Here is an 11,335-nt window from a genome sequence, read left to right on the forward strand (position 1 = left end):
AAAGAGATACAAATTGTTAGGGTTGGCGGATTGCACTAAATAAAATATAAACTGAAGTGCAATCGCAACCCGGGTCCACCATGCAGAGATGAACCCTGCTGCTAGTGAACAATGACGGAACACAACAGCAAGCGTTACCTTGAACACACTGAGTTAACGCCACTCAGTGTGAATGGAACACTGAGTACCAAGCTCAGTTACTTTACCGAGAGGTACGGCAAGAGTATGCAAAGGATAATAGGATAATAGCACATGGATTGGGCTAGCTCTGCAACTAAAGGTGCTACTGCACACACGAATGAAGCAGATGCAGAGCCAAGAGAAAGAGCTCTTTGACCCTAGATATACTATACCCTGTCGCTTTCACCGAAAAGTATAGCAAGTGCAGCGCCCCAGAGTCCTGGTCGTTGCAGTAACGTCGCTCTGCCACTAAGGGGAGTGATGTTACATCTGATTGCACTAAAGGAGTTCACCTGACCAGGTAACACACACACTACACTTCACACTCCGGCCACCAGGGGGAGTGGTTCTATCTAGTAGGCCACTCCTCACACTCTGGTAAAACTGGGGGTTGGACAGGAAGACAGAGAGAAGTAACTGGGAAGAGCTAGAGAGAGGACCTGTCAGGGATGGGATCCTGACAGATTCCTAAGAAAGGACAAAAAGTGAGAAAACGGGAATACAGCAAAGAGGCAATAGGACCAGAAGGAGTCGTGCTGTAAGATCGAGGCAACATCCTTCTGAGGCGCAAACAGTCGGTGGCCGGAACGCCAAGCAAGTAAGAGACTCTAAGCATTACTTCAAACCACGGCAGGATAGCCAATTATAGGTTGGCTGTCTCACCTAAATCACCTAAGCAGACAACGGAGGCAGCTGTGGGAGAGGGGCGACTCTAGGGTCCCGGAAGAACTCCAGGCCTACCCCGTCATACGGGTGCGTACTACCATATCATCTGGGGGACGGAGAGAACGAACATCAGAGACAGACAGAATCAGTTGTGAGGACTATCCCGGGGTGCTCAGCAGGAAAGGACTACAACACACAGGCGCTAGAAGGTAGACACTGATTCCCACCTGTTATGGGAACTCCTGATGTGCCTTCGGACCGGCCGGTCTCAGATGGCCCTGTTAACAGTGCTCTGGATTGAATACCTCGAGACCTTCAGTAAAGAGGTAAAGAGACTGCAACCTGGTGTCCTCGTTATTCACCGCGACCTGCACCACACCACAACATCATCACATTCTCAACTTTCACTGGACTCCCCTTAGCAGGGTCACGGACCAGGCCTAGCCACCGTGACAACCCCAGAACTGAAACACAGAGGCCCGGTACCGGGTGCCCTTCGGCCCTGCGGCAGTGGGGGCACTCCACATAAGGGTTGAGCTTGCTCTGTAACTGAACTGTGCCAATCGCGCACATGTACGAAACAGATGCTAAGCCAAGCATCTAATTACCCCAATCCTAACACTATTGAACCTGTACCTGACCGACACCCTAAGCATGTACAGTAGCAGACTAGAGACTCAGGCGTTGAGCCAAGGGCACAAAACTGCAGAAGTGTGCCACCTAACCTGCCAATGTGTACAGTCTCTGAGCAAAAAAGCCAACACAAACATGCAGACAGAGTGGTAGAGTAGCCACCCACACACACCAAACATAAATGACACTAGCACGCCCATGTGCGCTGCTGAGAGCCTTTTATACGCTAAGCTCCACCCCAAACACTCATGCTCAGTCGGCCGAGACATCACCCGCAGGCCAATCCGGAGCTGCCACATCATCAGAGCAGCTAATGTCCGACCACCAATGAGAAGCCGCCACATCACGGACATGCTCAGCAAGGTGATCTCTGGACTCCAGAGCGCAAGACTGCACCTGCTTATCATTAGTTACCTAGGACTTGGCTGGAGAGCCGGCAGTAACCAAACGTACACCTCGAGCCTGAGCAAGACGCTGAGACCGATGTACGTGCTGACCCGCAATCGCAGTAGCTGGACCTGAATGGGAGACCGCAGAAGCAGATAATGCTTGGGATCTATCTTGCACAGCAGGAGAATCCCCATCACAAACACTATCAGAATGAGCTCACTGATTGTCTCAATTAAGCCTCATAAAATTGTCCCATTTTACATAATGCATGTAAGCTCTTATGGTCATCAGTTAGCTCTCTTTCTCTTCTGTAGAGTGTAGGCTCTTATGTTCAGTGGGGCCCTCTCTCTCCTGTACAGTGTAAGCTATTATGATCAGCAGGGTCCTCTCACCCTGTAGAGTGTAAGCTCTAATGGTCAGCGGCGTCCTATCTCTCTCCTGTAGAGTGTTAGCTCTTATGGTCAGCGGGCTCTCCTGTACAGTGTAAGCTCTTATGATCAGCGGGGTCCTCTGTTTCTCCTGTAGAGTGTAAGCTCTTATGATCAGCGGGGTCCTCTCTCTCTCCTGTAGAGTGTAAGCTCTAATGGTCAGCGGGGTCCTATCTCTCTCCTGTACAGTGTAAGCTCTTATGATCAGTGGGGTCCTCTCTCTCCTGTAGTGTAAGCTCTAATGGTCAGTGGGGTCCTATCTCTCTCCTGTAGAGTGTAAGCTCTTATGATCAGCAGGGTCCTCTCTCTCTCTCCTGTAGAGTGTAAGCTTTTATGGTCAGAGGGGTCCTATCTCTCTCATGTAGAGTATAAGCTCTTATGGTCAGCGGGGTACTGTTTCTCCTTTCTCTCTCTTTCTCTCCTATAGAGTGTAAGCTCTAATGATCAGCGGGGTCCTCTCTCTCCTGTAGAGTGTAAGCTCTAATGATCAGCGGGGTCGTCTCTCTCTCTCCTGTAGAGTGTAAGCTCTAATGATCAGCGGGGTCCTTCCTCTCTCTCTCTCCTGTAGAGTATAAGCATTTATGGTCAGCGGGGTCCTATCTCTCTCCTGTAGAGTGTAAGCTCTAATGGTCAGCAGGGTTCTCTCTTTCTTTCTTCTTTCCCCCACTTCTATTTTCTGAGTAATTACAAGCTTTCCAGTGTTAAGATTTGTGCAAATTTATTCACCACAAAACAAATTTTATAGAAAATTCTTCAATGTTGTCGAATTCAAATTGTGAAGATCCGCTCATCTCTACATGCAACAAATGATTCTCTAATTTGGAGACACTAATTATATTAGTAGTCATGAGCTTCTTAACTTATTATTGTTTCACTGGTTATTGTGAGATCTTTTGGAACACCTGGAGTGGACCCGCAGATCCACGACAACGACATCTGGGTCGGTGAAAGGTAAAGGAGTTTGAGCAGGAGAAACATGGAACTGATTGAAGATAACTGGTTTCAAAAGGGAAATGTGAAAAGAGTTAGGTATGCGAAGAGAAGCGGGCAATTTCAGTTTGTAAGCAAAATCATTGATACGAGACAAAACCTCGAAAGGACCTACGTACCGTGGACCCAATTTACAGGAGGGGATCTTTAAATGAATAAACCTGGAGGACAGCCACACCTTATCACCTGGCCGGTATAAGGAAGGATCCAGACTTCTCTTATCGGCATGTCTCTTAATCCTGGCCTGTGCCCATTCCAAGGCAATTTTGGTCTCCTGCCAGACCCTGGAGAACTCCTTGGACAGAAGATCACCCAAGACAGGAAGTACCGATAGAGGGATACCAGGATGTTGCCCATAGACGATGAAGAAGGGATATTTGGAAGAAGACTCATTGATGTGGTTATTGTACGCGAACTCAGCCCATGGAAGCAAATCAGACCAGACATTTTGATGACCGTTGGAAAAATGACGGAGATAAGTCATCAGTATTTGGTTTGTGCGCTCTGCTGGTCCATTGGTCTGAGGATGATAAGCTGTAGAGAAATCCAAGGTAACATTCATCAGTTTGCATAGAGCTCGCCAAAAACGAGAGGTGAACTGGACTCCTCTATCAGAGACTATATGCAATGGAAAACCATGAATCCAGAAGATATGAGCAATGAAGATTCTCACCAATTCAGGAGCGGAAGGTAATCCTGGCAAAGGGACGAAATGAGCCATCTTGGAGAATCGATCCACGACTACGACAATGACCGTATAACCAGAAGACCGAGAAAGGTCGGTAATAAAATCCATAGCGATATGCTGCCAGGGAGCCGAAGGAACTGGAAGTGGATGTAGGAGACCGGAGGGCAGATGTCTGGGGATCTTGTTTCTTGCACAGAAAGGACATGAGGCAACAAAATTTCGAACATCCAAAAGAAGAGACGGCCACCAATAGTGGCGCATGATGAGAGCGAGTGTCTTCTTGTATCCTACATGGCCTGCTAGTTTTGAGGCATGGCCCCAAGGTAGGACTCGAGACCTTTCATTCACCTGGACAAAGGTTTTACCTGGTGGTAAAGGAGACATGCTGACCGGAGCCACTAGAATAATTTTGCTGGGATCCACGATGTGTGATGGCTCCTCTTCAACATTGGATGCGAGAAATGACCTGGAGAAAGCATCGGCTTTGAAGTTCTTGTCCTCAGGACGAAAATGTAGTTTGAAGTCAAAACGGGCAAAGAACAATGACCATCTGGCTTGTCGAGGATTCAATCTTTGCGCCGAGCGGATATATTTCAAATTCTTATGATCTGTGAAGATCTTGAAAAGGTGAACAGCTCCCTCCAACAGATAACACCACTCCTCCAATTTTAAGGCCAATAGTTCCTTGTCACCGATGGCGTAGTTCCTCTCCGAGGTGGAGAAGATTTTGGAAAAGAAACCACAAGTTGACAGATGTCTGGAAGAAGATATTTGGGAAAGTACCGCACCAGCACCAATGGCAGAAGCGTCTACCTCAAGAATGAAGGACTTGTTGACCTCAGGCCGACGGAGTACAGGAGCCGAAGCAAAGGCTTGTTTCAGAGAGTGAAAAGCATCTTCAGCTTCAGAAGACCAGATGAGGGGGTTGGACCCCTTGCGAGTCAAAGCAGAAATTGAGGCGACCAGAGTGAAGAAATGTGGGATAAACTGCCGGTAGTAATTTGCGAACCCGAGGAAGCGTTAGATAGCTTTTACTCCCTGAGGATGTGGCCAGCCAAGCACAGCAGACACTTTTTCCAGGTCCATTTGCAAGCCAGAGTAAGAAATGATATAGCCAAGAAATGGTAGTGAAGACTGCTCAAAAACGCACTTCTCGAGTTTGGCATAAAGACGGTTCTCTCTAAGACGAGACAGCACTTGGCGGACATCCCTTCTGTGGAAAGCGAGATCTGAGGAGAACACCAAAATGTCATCTAAATATACCACCACACAGGAGTAGAGTAGATCATGGAAAACATCATTCACAAACTCCTGGAACACCGCTGGAGCATTACACAAGCCGAAAGGCATGACTAAATACTCATAGTGGCCATCTCGAGTGTTAAAAACGTTTTTCCATTCGTCTCCTGAACGAATACGGATTAGATTGTAAGCTCCGCGAAGATCCAATTTCGTGATAATTCGGGCTCCCCTTAGGCGATCAAACAACTCAGGAATGAGAGGTAGCGGGTACTTGTTCTTGATCGTGAGATTGTTGAGATCACAGTTGTCAATGCAAGGACGAAGGGACCCGTCCTTCTTCTTAACAAAGAAGAAACCCGCACCTGCAGGGGAGGAGGATTTGCGAATTAAACCTTTGGATAAATTCTCCCGGACATATTCAGTCATGGCTTGAGTCTCAGTACGAGACAACGGGTAGATTCGACCTCTGGGAGGAGTAGAGCCCGGAACAAGATCAATTGGGCAGTCGTAGGGTCGATGCGGAGGTGAAGTCTCTGCCTCTTTCTTATTGAAGACATCTAGGAAAGACAATAATGAAGAAGGTAAATTTGAAGACACCAAAATTATACAAGAAGGTTTTTTTGGCAAAACAGGAAGAAGACAGTTACTCTGGCAGAAGAGTCCCCAATGCAGGATTTCGCCAGACTGCCAGTCAATACAAGGCTCGTGAGTCCTCAACCAAGGAAGTCCAAGAAGAAACGTGTGGGATAAAGAAGGCAGCACATAGAAGACGATCTTCTCACGATGCAGGATTCCAATTTGGAGTTCTAATTCTTCAGTTACCAACGTAAATGACTTCCGACAGAGGTTGGTCATCGACTGACACAATCTGTCGAGGAGTCTCCAGGGATCTGACCGGAATCTGCAATCTCCTAACTGCCTCAAGTTGAATAAAGTTCCCAGCTACCCCAGAATCTATATAAGCAGAGTCAGAGAAATGTTTATTACCCAGATGTACAAGAACAGAAAGAGTGAGGGGTTGAGAGGGTTCATGGATACCTAGGGAGACCTCTCTTACCAGTCGTAGGTGGAGGCGTTTCCTGGCCTCAAAGGACAGGAATGAAAGAGATGAGACGCACTACCATAATAGAAGCAGAGACCTTGAGTTAGTCTCTCTTTCCGACTTTGCTCCACAGGCTTAAGACGATCCACCTGCATGGGTTCTGGGGAAGAATTAGCAGAAGAAGACTCAGACCGAGGATGGGAAGAGCTAGGAGAAACAGGAGGAAGTCAAGGAACTCTCCTCTCTGTAGTGGATTCTCGAGAACGTTCTTGAAAACGTAAGTCAATGCAGGTTGCCAACGAGATGAGATCCTCCAAGGAAGTCGGAGTATCACGACCCGCCAACTCATCCATAATTCGAGGACAAAGCCCCCTCCAGAAGGCTCCCACCAAAGCCTCATTATTCCATCCTAATTTGGATGAAAGGGTGCGAAACCGGATAGCGTATTGGCCCACCGAAAGCGTACCTTGTTGAAGGTTGAACAAAGACTCGGTGGTAGAGGCCAAACGACCCAGTTCATCAAACACATTGTAAAAAGTATCAAAGAAGATGAAGAGTTGAGAAACAAGGGGATTATCCCACTCCCAGACAGGATTAACCCACGCCAAAGCCTCACCCTCTAAGTGAGAGATTACAAAAGCCACTTTAGAACGGTCAGTGGGATACTGCATGGGAAGTAACTCAAAATGAAGCTGGCATTGATTTAAAAACCCTCTACACAATCTCTACACAATTTTGGATCCCCACTATAGCGAGGAGGTCTAGCCAGACCAGGAGGTGGGTGAGGAGCCGAGGCCACAGAAGAGGCGGGAGCTGAAGACTGGAGGGCGCGAAGACGATCATCCACAAAAGCCATAAAATTTAGAATATGAGCTTGAGTGTAACACTGTTGGGCCAGCTCCTGTTGGAGACTTGCTAACTGAAAAGCTCTCCCAGGATCGGAGGCCTGCAGGGACAAGAGACGAGATTCCGAGCTTTTCAACAAGGACATAATCTTAGACTGATTCTCCCTAAGCAACAATAATTCATTCTGGGTAGGAGTTGGGGTACCAGCGGGGTCCATGGCCTGTCTGTACTGTGAGATCTTTTGGAACACCTGGAATGGACCCGCAGATCCATGACAACAAACCTCCCAAGGGTGAGCTGACCAGGTAGACCACGCCCTATACAGGGAGCGTTAGGGGCAGACCCAAGGGAGACTATTGCCGGAGAAGCTGGAACCTGGAGACAGGTAGTAGGAGGTACAAAATAGAGAAGCTGGGCGTAGGACAGACAGAGCGGGGTAAGATGAAGTACAGTTTGGTAAGAGACGAGTACAGGCGAGATCAAAGGAGCACTGGGAAGGCTGGACTGGACAAGGAGACAAAGAAGCCTGGGAAAGGCAGAGAAGCTGAACTGGCTGGACAGAGCGGAGACTCAGAACAGGCAGTGCAAAGACAAAGGTGGACCTGAGTCACAGAAGCACAAATGACAGACAGGCAAGGAGCAGAGGAAGGAATCGCCTTAAATACATGGAGTGCTGAGGAACTTCCGGGTCATGGTCCTCCAGGATCACAGAGAGGAGATACAGAGCACATGTAAATCAGAAAGAGGAAGTGCTGGAGTGGGCAGTGCGCACGCGCACCCGACGAGAACCGTGGAGCGGAGAAGAATGAAGGAGAGGGTGCGTGCCTGCAGGAGGAGCATGCCACAGCGGGTAAGTATGAGCGGGGAGAGCGACAGTGGTCCCGGCAGCAGGCACAGCCGCAGAAGTAGTGGCCGTGACAGTTATGACTTGTGACTTATGACTTTTATATGAACTGTTGAATTGTAAAGGGATGCGGAATATGTTGGCACTATCTAAATACAAATTATTATTATTGGTTTATTTCTGCAAACAAGAGAATCATCTGTTAAACTATCAAAATCCTTTGACATTTTGGGGCTAATAAAGTATAAAAAACCCAAATTCAGTTGCAGATTTAGGCACTTCTATGGATAAAGTAATTGGTCCAATATAGTTCATTTTTTATCGCTCTGAATTGGATCCTTTACATGGCATCCGGCAGCAAACACATATATGGACAAGATAATATTCTTCTATTGATACTGTACTTCATCGACAGTCATATTTCTTATTTATTTCTTTAATCATTTAAAGCTTTAAGCATTTTATTGTCTATTTATTATATTAGAGTAAGCGTCCAAGGATATAATATACTACATCATATCATCAAAATCTTATAGTTATACAGTGGGGCAAAAAAGTATTTAGTCAGTCAGCAATAGTGCAAGTTCCACCACTTAAAAAGATGAGAGGCGTCTGTAATTTACATCATAGGTAGACCTCAACTATGGGAGACAAACTGAGAAAAAAAATTCCAGAAAATCACATTGTCTGTTTTTTTATCATTTTATTTGCATATTATGGTGGAAAATAAGTATTTGGTCAGAAACAAACAATCAAGATTTCTGGCTCTCACAGACCTGTAACTTCTTCTTTAAGAGTCTCCTCTTTCCTCCACTCATTACCTGTAGTAATGGCACCTGTTTAAACTTGTTATCAGTATAAAAAGACACCTGTGCACACCCTCAAACAGTCTGACTCCAAACTCCACTATGGTGAAGACCAAAGAGCTGTCAAAGGACACCAGAAACAAAATTGTAGCCCTGCAACAGGCTGGGAAGACTGAATCTGCAATAGCCAACCAGCATGGAGTGAAGAAATCAACAGTGGGAGCAATAATTAGAAAATGGAAGACATTCAAGACCACTGATAATCTCCCTCGATCTGGGGCTCCACACAAAATCCCACCCCGTGGGGTCAGAATGATCACAAGAACGGTGAGCAAAAATCCCAGAACCATGCGGGGGGACCTAGTGAATGAACTGCAGAGAGCTGGGACCAATGTAACAAGGCCTACCATAAGTAACACACTACGCCACCATGGACTCAGATCCGGCAGTGCCAGACGTGTCCCACTGCTTAAGCCAGTACATGTCCGGGCCCGTCTGAAGTTTGCTAGAGAGCATTTGGATGATCCAGAGGAGTTTTGGGAGAATGTCCTATGGTCTGATGAAACCAAACTGGAACTGTTTGGTAGAAACACAACTTGTCGTGTTTGGAGGAAAAAGAATACTGAGTTGCATCCATCAAACACCATACCTACTGTAAAGCATGGTGGTGGAAACATCATGCTTTGGGGCTGTTTCTCTGAAAAGGGGCCAGGACGACTGATCCGGGTACATGAAGGAATGAATGGAGCCATGTATCGTGAGATTTTGAGTGCAAACCTCCTTCCATCAGCAAGGGCATTGAAGATGAAACGTGGCTGGGTCTTTCAACATGACAATGATCCAAAGCACACCGCCAGGGCAACGAAGGAGTGGCTTCGTACGAAGCATTTCAAGGTCCTGGAGTGGCCTAGCCAGTCTCCAGATCTCAACCCTATAGAAAACCTTGGGAGGGAGTTGAAAGTCCGTGTTGCCAAGCGAAAAGCCAAAAACATCACTGCTCTAGAGGAGATCTGCATGGAGGAATGGGCCAACATACCAACAACAGTGTGTGGCAACCTTGTGAAGACTTACAGAAAAGGTTTGACCTCTGTCATTGCCAACAAAGGATATTTTACAAAGTATTGAGATGAAATTTTGTTTCTGACCAAATACTTATTTTCCACCATAATATGCAAATAAAATTATAAAAACACAGACAATGTGATTTTCTGGAATTTTTTTTCTCAGTTTGTCTCCCATAGTTGAGGTCTACCTATGATGTAAATTACAGACGCCTCTCATCTTTTTAAGTGGTGGAACTTGCACTATTGCTGAATGACTAAATACTTTTTTGCCCCACTGTACGTAAAACTTATAACAATTTCCTGCATTGTGCTAACATTCAAGATAAACTTTCCTCCTATTGATAAATGAACATTAGTCATGGAAAAAAAGTGCACAGCAGAGACCTAACGTAAGAAAAAAGGTGAGATTCGGCATGTTCTTAGTTTTAGTATCTTCCTTGTCAAAATCATTATTTACATTGTTATTTGTCATATGGGTTGGGTTGGACTTTGCAGTGATGACGAATGATGGAAAATGATGTATGACTGCAATGATAAGTCCTTCCCATATGGCCTTTATTCAAGGTTCTCATAAAAGAAGTAATCTTTTTTTTCATGGGCTGCATTATATAATAAGGGAGTGGAAGAATAGAGGCAATTACTCAGAGCTATGTATAGCTTCTTAGAGCACGTAAAGTCACCATGCAATAAGGGCAAGAGGTGACAGTGACTGTACCTTATGGAATTGACAGTGTTGCAAGCCAATATATCATGATGACCTTCATGAAACTCTTCCTGTGTACTTTCTTATAAAACTGCACAATTAACTTAATGACTGTGAAATTATGATGATGCCACTATTAAATAAGGAGCAGTAAAACTAAGGCAAATATTGCATAATATAGATAATATTGCTAAAAGCGTACCTGTCTATTCAGCACAAGCAGTCATGTGTGAGTACATGGTGAAAAACACTATTTCTATCCATTATTTGATTTGTCTCTTGCATTTTTCATCTGTTTTCTATTTCTATATTGTTTTTAAAGGACACCAGAATTCAACCTTTTCTTGCCATTGACTCTGCAAAAACCCTAACTGTAGCTCTTATTAATTCTTGTCTTGACAAATGGAACTCTCTACTCATCGGTCTCCCTCTTTTATAAACCCCCCTCTCCAATCAGTCCTGAATGCAGCAGTCCAGGGGCAGACATATCATTGGTGCAACCTGAGCAGCCGCACGGGGGCCCAAGGGAAAAGGGGACCCATCTCCACCTCCAAAGCATAGAATTGGGCATTATGATAGTCTATTGCACTGCAAAGGGCCCATATTCTGTTCCTGCATTGGGGCCCTCTTCTGTCTCTGTCCACCATTGCAGCAGTCAGAATAATATTCCTGTCCAACCACTACACCGATGCCATCTGTTATGGTGACCTGGTGGTTAGGAGCACTAGGAATGACCTGATGAGCAAACAAGTAATACAGGACCAACTCTGGGAAGTGGGAGCTCTGCTGACTGCAACCCCTAATCCTATCACA

The sequence above is a fragment of the Ranitomeya variabilis genome, chromosome 4, assembly GCF_051348905.1.
Source record: "Ranitomeya variabilis isolate aRanVar5 chromosome 4, aRanVar5.hap1, whole genome shotgun sequence".
In the NCBI taxonomy this organism is placed as follows: Eukaryota; Metazoa; Chordata; class Amphibia; order Anura; family Dendrobatidae; genus Ranitomeya; species Ranitomeya variabilis.